The following is an 8310-nucleotide window of genomic DNA, read 5'->3' as shown; positions in this document are numbered from 1 at the left end:
GGTAAGCACAATTCCATTACATTTATTTTGAAGTCTTAAAAATACAATTCTTTGCTTAATAATTGCATTCATTTTTTACCTTACAAAAATGTTTGAATTCAATATAAAAAAATATAAAGAATGTTATTCTCATTGCAAATGGAACTTTGTTTAGTCAGCTGTGGGGATCTGATTATATATAAACACAAATATGTAAAACTAAGAGTATTTTTAAAGTGCTCAGCATTGTAGAAATATATTTATTTTTTTTTGTGTATTTGTTGCTTTTTTTTTTTTTAATAAATACCCGTAATCTTTCTGTATTTTATATTTCAAATTCCTTTATTGAGAAGATTACTGTACATAAATATTATAAAATAAGTAAAGTTTCCCTTTCAGACCTTGCAATGTATGGGGCAGATGATGTTAAGATCATCTGTCTCTGTGGCCAGGGTATCCATGTGGCCAGCATAACGACCAACTGCCTTTACGTTCACCAACTAAAATCACATACACCAACTAAAATCAGGTACCCATGAGAGTTGGGTGGACTCTAGAGGCTCCTTAAAAATCCTGAAATTTAAAAATCCCAGTCCTCACCGAGATTCCAACCCAGGACCCCAAGTTCAGAAGACTAGCACTTAATCACTCAGCCACTGCGCCCCCCACATCTTATGCATACTCTAGTATAAATTGAGTCCTACCAGTACATAAAACTTTTTATTTATTTAAAAAATAACTCCACGAATATTTGTATAGTGGTGAAGAATCAACAGAAATCCACTTTTAAGAATAAAATATTTTAATAATCCAAGTTGAATCATAAAATGAATAAGCACACATACAATTTCAAGACAAAGCCATAGAAATAAATTCTATATCACTCTACAATTTATGAACAATTCAAGTTCACAATTCTTGCTTCTTACACAGTGAAGACCTAAGAAACCTTCTAGAATTTTCTAAATTGTGATTAAGTAATTTGATTAAATTCTTGTTTCACCTGAAGTATTTCTTGCTCTACTGTAAATTCTGGAATAAAAAGAAATGTAAAGATGTTTAAACAATGAAACAACCTGGACACTTTACATTGTAACATGACAATTTGTAAATTTCTAAAATGCACACACACAAACCCTAAAGCTTAATTTCATTTATATGTAATTTCCTCTATTAATAGCTTCATGCTAATGGTTTGTAATTTTGCATTTTTCTTATAAATGATAATTGAAAAAAAAAAAGTCCATTGCGTAAATAGACTATATTTTGTAACAGGACCGTATCACTATTGCTTTCTTAAAATACATATTTCATCAAAGAAGAACATTAAGACCCATTTAGTGAAAATATATTTAAATATATATTAGTTTGATTTTTTTTCCTTATTAATATATGCATTTCCATCGAGAAGTTTAAAAATATTCAATTCATTTGCAAATTTTGATAACCATATTTTATTCACTAAAAGTATATAGAAAACAGATTATTATGATAATTTTCAACAGCTTCCCTAAAAACAATAAAAAAAAATAATCTAGTCCTCATAAAAATTAGAAATGATCATTAGAAAAATACTAAAGCCTTGTCATAAACTAGTTTTTGTTAATTATGAGATTTTTACTGCAATAATTCATTAGCAACACATTTAATCAAATGGCATATGACAAAAAAAAAAAGGTTACAGTATTTCAGAAAAAGATGGGATATTTCTACTTAGCATTTTAATCTTCTATCTTTGAATGTCTCTTATTTTACTGGTAATCTTAAAAATTACAGACGTTCCTTTAAAATAGAAGATAATTACCTCCTATGAGTATTCATAGTCGACATGCAAGTTGATTACGGTAACGATTTGAACTCTGCTAAATCAATGGTTTCATGGCTGATTCAGGCAACCCATTCTAATGGTTATAGGGAAAAAGGACTAATTGTAAAAATTTATCATAGCATATGGAATCAGAAATGTGCCTTTATTTTGTGAATTTGTAAATTATGTTTTCTTGTTTTATGTATTATTGCTACTTAATTTTTATTCTTCAGTCCTGAACTGTCTCTAAATTTAGTGATTTTACTAATTATGTTACTCAAGTGAATTTTCATTTTCTATAAATCTCACAGCTCTTTATTGTGTCTGTTATAGTTTTGTTGTTTTCTTGAGGGTCCTAAACCAAGGCTACAAAGCATTTTAGTTTTATGTTCTTGTATGATTAGGGAACATTCAGACATTAACGGCTCCACGATGTATGTGTACAGTATTGGGAAAAAATTAATGTCAGGGCTTTCAGTACAAGTTAACCTTTCTATATTTTTTTCTCTCTTTTTTTATATTTTTTTACCACAAAAGGCACAGCAAAATTACCTGCTAAGAGTGTTTGCGTTTATCCCGAATATATATTTGCACAGAGTTTCTTCCACTTGATGAAGTTCCAGTAATACCATAGTCTTCTAGAGTTCTGTTATCTTCCATGATTCTGTCTCTCAGATACCATTCTTGCTCACAAGGAAGAAGGTGAAACTAAACAAAACACAATACTGTTATATATATTCTACTAAATTTAAAACAGGTTCATTTTATAACCAACAGTAAAATATCACAAGATTTTGACATTTTAAAAAACCTTTTTCATGCTAAAGTTATTACAAGTGTTAAGTTGATCAACAACTAAATAGTAAATTGCAAATATTTTTTTAAAATGTAATATTCAAGCCAATCATGTATTCAAAACTTTGCATAGATAGTTGACACCAATTTTAATAGTAACATTTCCTTAATATTTATACACACTTTAAAAAAAAATGTGTTTCATAATTATATATATGAGCATAAGTTATAAATATCAATTAACACACACATCTATAATAAACGAACATGATTTACCCGATGAATAAATATGAATCATTCAAAAAGAACAAGCTAAAAAGGTCTAAATTTATTAACCAATACAAGTGTTAATTGGACTTTTGTCTCTGTGCCCCTTTCAGAGCTAGTTGTCACCAGATGTTGTGCCTATAAGAGCATGACGGATGTTTTTTTAAACATTTTCAATGAGTGCCCTTTAGGGAATTGTTCTTAAATTAAGCTAAAAAGATTTCCTTTGTGTTCATTCCTCACATGGAATAGGTGCTCAAAAACAGTAGAAACATTAAAAAGTAAACATTTATATTGTCAACATTAATATTCACTGAAACACTGTACATTTACCATCTTATACCTATAATGGAAAAGAGTCACCTTTTTGGTATTCTAGTAAATTAGTTTCTTTCTATTACCAAGTCTTAGAGAAGGGAGATCAGAAACAATGCCTGGCAGAGATGAAATTTTGCTGGGAAACAAAAAGAAATGTACTTCAAGCTCTTGCTTGTAAGCTGTCAAAAACAGCCAGATGGTTATCTATTTCTTTAGATATTGAGATAACATTACATTAGATATTTGCACAGATATACAATTGATCTACCAAATTAAAAGAATAGGGAAGAGTAGATCCCAAAAGAGATTTCTGAGGGATAAATTCTATTAAAAAGGTAGTCCAAATAATGCAGTGGGTCAACTAATATAAAACTCCCACTCAGTACAGGAATCTGAGTGCAATCATAGAAAAGCTCTGCTAATGATCATTTCTTTAAGTATAGTAAGAGTTATGAATTTCTGGGCTTTTTGTTGCTGTTATTGAATTATCACAATCTATTCCAGATCAGTGCTTCTCTACACAGAAGAAACTCTGAAGCATTCAAGGAAATTTTTATTTTGCATTTTCAGCGTAGCTGTTAAGAGTCCATATTCCTTTAAATATCCTTACTTTTAGGACATGAGTGGATTGGGATTAATTAAGATAGATCAGCACGATCAACCTATGCTTTGCTGCTCAGACATGCTCATAAAAATTTGTTAAAATATTACTTCATCATCATACTCAAATTTCACTATTTAAACAGTCAAAGCGAAAATACTGAACCCAAACCATGTCCCTGCAAGAGGTATTGTTTTCTGAAAAAACTTGTAAACAAGATAAAGAAACAGAAACCAGATTTGACAATGAACGATGGATGTATCTCACTAAAGTCTTTATTTTTGAGTATTTTGCCATGTGGGTGTTTTTTTTTTCAAAAGAGTATTTTGCCATGATGACATACTAGCTACTCTGTAAAAAACAAACAAACCACAAACTAATAATCAACTAACATATTGCAAGGTCTTTGGGGCTCGCAAAGATCTTCTTCAGGAAACAGTACTAGGAAAAAGAAGAAGAGGCAGACAGAAAGTGATGGGAAGACAACATAAAAGAATGGATGGGCCTGCCAGTGAAAGAAGTTCTATCAAAGACAAAAGACAGAGAGGAATGGAGAAAGACTGTCAATGTATCTTGTGTGGTACCCTTGCAGTCCAACAGGCTAAGGGATATGTGAAGGTGATTTTGCCACGCAAAAAAATAAATAATTGTTACTTAGGAAAATTCAACTAGTATAAGATAATACTTACTATTGTCTGAAGATCATTTTTTAGAGCCACTATTTGTATTTGCACTCCACAGTCAGCCTGTCGAAAAAGGTTAGAGCTTAGTAATTATATGAATTGGAAGATGAACATAATCAAGTTTGTTGTTTTATGCATATGTCAGTGATTTATCATTTAGTTACATAGGCGAATCATGGACAATGTAAGTAAATTAATTTTTATAGTGTTCAAAAAAAGATAATTTAATTGGTCCAAACAAATGGAAATTCAGTTTGACTAAAATAATCGACCTTAGCATTTCTACCATAATAATATGTGCAAATATAAACATGCTTTTTAATTAGTCCATTTAGTGGACATCTTTGTGTATTGAAGTAGTACCATACCAGTGTCATGCGCGTCTAGAGTTGCTTCTTGCTTGATGTTTTCTTTAATGCACCATAATGGTTTGTGCGCTAGTTCCTAAGGATGTGCTATGTTGATGTCATTGCTCTGTTTGTTTTTACAGGTTAGCATTCTGTTATTGTTTTCTTCCCCAGTGATGGGTAAGTTAGATTATTTTGCTTTATCCTTCACGTTGTAGTTTTAAAATCGTTAGTAATATAATCTTGTGAATGGTGATCTCAAGGAATGCATATTTTTCTTGTTTAGGGACTCTGTTGGAGTTAAGCCTGATTTGTTATGGTATGGTCCTTACATCAATGGCATTGGGTTGTGTACTTCGCGAGCCTTGATCAAATTGTGACACTGAGCTTAAAGTGTGCTATGTTATTTGAATAAACTGCATGTTTTGTACTTGACCTTGTAAATACTACTTACCAAACACTTATTCAGCAGTCATGTCATATTACATTATTTATTCATTAAACTGTCGTATTTACACTCTTGTTATTAAATGATATAGGTTAAGGTGTCATCGGTATTTGTGTTGCATAATTATCTATGCATTAATTAATAAACTGTCCGTGATGTCAGGGCAGACAAGCCACGCCAAATTACAACCCCGGCAGGAAGTTAATAAGCAACGTAAGGTGGGGAGCCCAGGGAAGTACATCATTCCCAAGATGAACCGAAAAAACCCACCCGACAACCAGCAGGTTATGGCAAAGGTAACCTGACTACTTATGGAAACTGTACAAAAAAAGTTTAATTATTGTTTTGTCAATTTTAAATTTTCCTAGTTTCCTATGATAGAAAAGTCTTTGATGTATCTCACTGTAAAAATTATGGTAGTGCTCATTCCATATGCTTGTTGTTTATGGTTGTGCCTAGGTATTTTTATTCTTGCACTTGATCTACCACTTGATCATTTATCTGAATTTCTGCAAGCTGGTCTTTATGCTTCTTTAAATGTACTATAATATAGATAAATCTTTATCTGGACATTCAGAATTAACAGTTGTCTGATGCATCATTAGTAAAAGTTGTCAACAACTTCAGTAGGAGGAAGGGGTTTTTCTATGTGAGAATCTCCCAAGATACTGGGATGGCTGCCTGGTCGTGCGGTTTGTGCGCTGGACTGTCGTTCGGATTTATCGACCGTCGAGGGTTCAAACCCTGCCCGCTCCCATCCCCCGTCGTCCTGCGGGAGGTTTGGACTAGGAAGTAAACTATCTTCAACTCTGAAGGAACATCCGAAACATGTAAAACAAACAAACAAATACTATAACTTAAAAGGAAATAGTAGTAAATGCCAGAGTTTTTAAACATAAAATGTATAATTTAAAGTTATCTATAAATTTCAGCAACAAGATCCTAGAATTCATTGTAAAAACATGTCTATGCATGGGAAAAGCACTATAATTTATATATATATATAAATAAAATGTTTCCTATATATATATATATATGTACATAACAACTGACAGGCTGAAAGCTAAAATGTTAAAAACAATGTCTCTATCCTTGTATTTTTATCAAACTACCTGAACATTTTTTAAAATAAGAATTCTTAAAATTTAATCATATATATAGTTGTTTTTTTGGTTTAATGATAATTAATGTAAATAGAATGAAGGCTATATTTATATTAATAATGTGTAATTTTAATTTAGAGTACCGGTAACTTATGTTAGTATGCTATGTTAATATCTATGAATCCCTCATCTATTTTTCTATAAAAATTGATTAATATGTTTTAATGTATTACTACTCTTAATCATTTTTACCCCTTCCTTGAAGAATCAAACATCTTAATAAAAACTCGAACACATGATAGGGATTGTATAAAAAAGATATTCTAAGCTACAAATTCACGCTATTGCTTGTAAAGACAGGTAGGTCATTGTCACTTTTCCCAAGGTCCATAAAGCTCATCTCTATTTAGAAACTGATGTCACAGTAATTAATTTAGTCTTGAAAAGCTCATTTGAGATATGAAAGGCTTTAAAAATCTAGATGTCAGTGCTAAATATTTCTTGGGGACCCTAAATCTAAGCTATTATATCTTATGTTTCCTATACAGATAAATCCAGCTCTGCCCAAACCAATGGAGGACAAAACAACAATTTATCTGGTTGACCCTCATGACTGCCTATCTAGCACACTCAATATTTGTTACCTGTTACCAAAACAAAGTACGACTCAAACATGCTAAGTGTTTGTGACTTACTTCATGCATTTTGGATTGTGTTGATAGCAAGATGTGCATCTGAATGTTGTACTATCATTGAATTGTTTGTGTTGTGTGTTGACCTGATGTTTTTCTTAGTGTTACTTTGCACTAGAAATGTTTGAATGTTGGAGAGTGTAATTGTGTAGGTGTAAGAAAAAGAGAGACTGGGGGGTGGGTGGGTGAAATAAGGAATATATTATTATATATGAGAGATGTTGTTCGAATCACTGCTTTGGTGCTTTGTAAAAAAAAAAATATGCATAAAAATAATAATATTATCAGTTTAAAAAGACTGGCTTTGTAGCGCATGGAGCTTTGTGGCAAAATAGTAAAAGAAATACATTTTAGACCAGCTTTATGTTAGTTACTGACTCAGTATTTTTTTTACTGATGTCACACCTTAATAGTCTATCAATAACTGTTGGTCTCTCTATTTTTTTATAGAGAGTCCTCATGGTTTCTTTCCACCCCACGACATTTTCTTTTTAATTACTAATTCTACATGCAACATCCCCCGTCTCCTCTTTATTTTTTTTAGAAATATCTTCACATCTCAAAGCTCCCATGATTTTTCTCGAATTTCTTGTGTCAGAATTGTTAAAATTCTCCTTATTATCTTACAATATAATGGTGATTATTTGTGAAGTAAAAAAAGATGTCTTACTTAACACAGAGAGGATCATATGATGGTCACCTCTATCACAGACATAAGGTGCTATTTGCTTAACACTTAATACAGATCTAGACAAGATGGCCCCTCTGGAAGTAAAAAAAAAATAGTTGGAAATAGTTTCATTCTTGTAGAGGAAGGTATTCACTGACCAAAGACCAACATTTACTGACGCTTCAAGACAACTGGACACAACATCAGCATCAATTTATCATTATATCCAGATTTTAAAAATGTGTAAAATATATGCATATAAAGTCTAGCTAGAGATGGCTTCTTTAAAAGTCCAAAGAATTAGTCTAGAATTAAAATTTAATCAATTATTAAACAATTATTCCTTATCAGTTTGAAATCACAAGAATTGAAAAAAAAAAATTGAAAGGAACTCTGCATTATTTAGATCAGAAAAATCTAGAAAATATGTTTACATCTTTGCCTGTCGCAGCATGGTAAAAAAAACAACAATACTCTCATGGTAGCTAATAATAAAAGTCTGTTTCCAGGCATTGACAAATTGATCTAAATAGACTCTGATTAGCAGCGACTAGTATTTTTTTTTTTGAGTTGCAGGGGAAATGTGTATTTAAGATGAAC

The 8310-nt window shown here is 31.4% G+C and overlaps 1 long non-coding RNA gene across 1 annotated transcript; it reads right to left on the bottom strand.

Annotated features, from left to right (window-relative positions):
- Positions 1–763: 763 nt before the first annotated feature.
- Positions 764–2332, bottom strand: LOC106059301 (uncharacterized). Its single transcript, XR_001216207.2, has 2 exons — positions 1784–2332; positions 764–1011 (listed from the first exon to the last, which is right to left on the bottom strand). It is a non-coding gene; the product is annotated as an uncharacterized LOC106059301 (long non-coding RNA).
- Positions 2333–8310: the final 5978 nt, after the last annotated feature.

Source organism: Biomphalaria glabrata, chromosome 17 (assembly GCF_947242115.1).
Source record: "Biomphalaria glabrata chromosome 17, xgBioGlab47.1, whole genome shotgun sequence".
Lineage (NCBI taxonomy): Eukaryota > Metazoa > Mollusca > Gastropoda > Planorbidae > Biomphalaria > Biomphalaria glabrata.
Note: the sequence above shows the minus strand (reverse complement) of the source record. Positions and strands in the feature narration are given on the sequence as shown.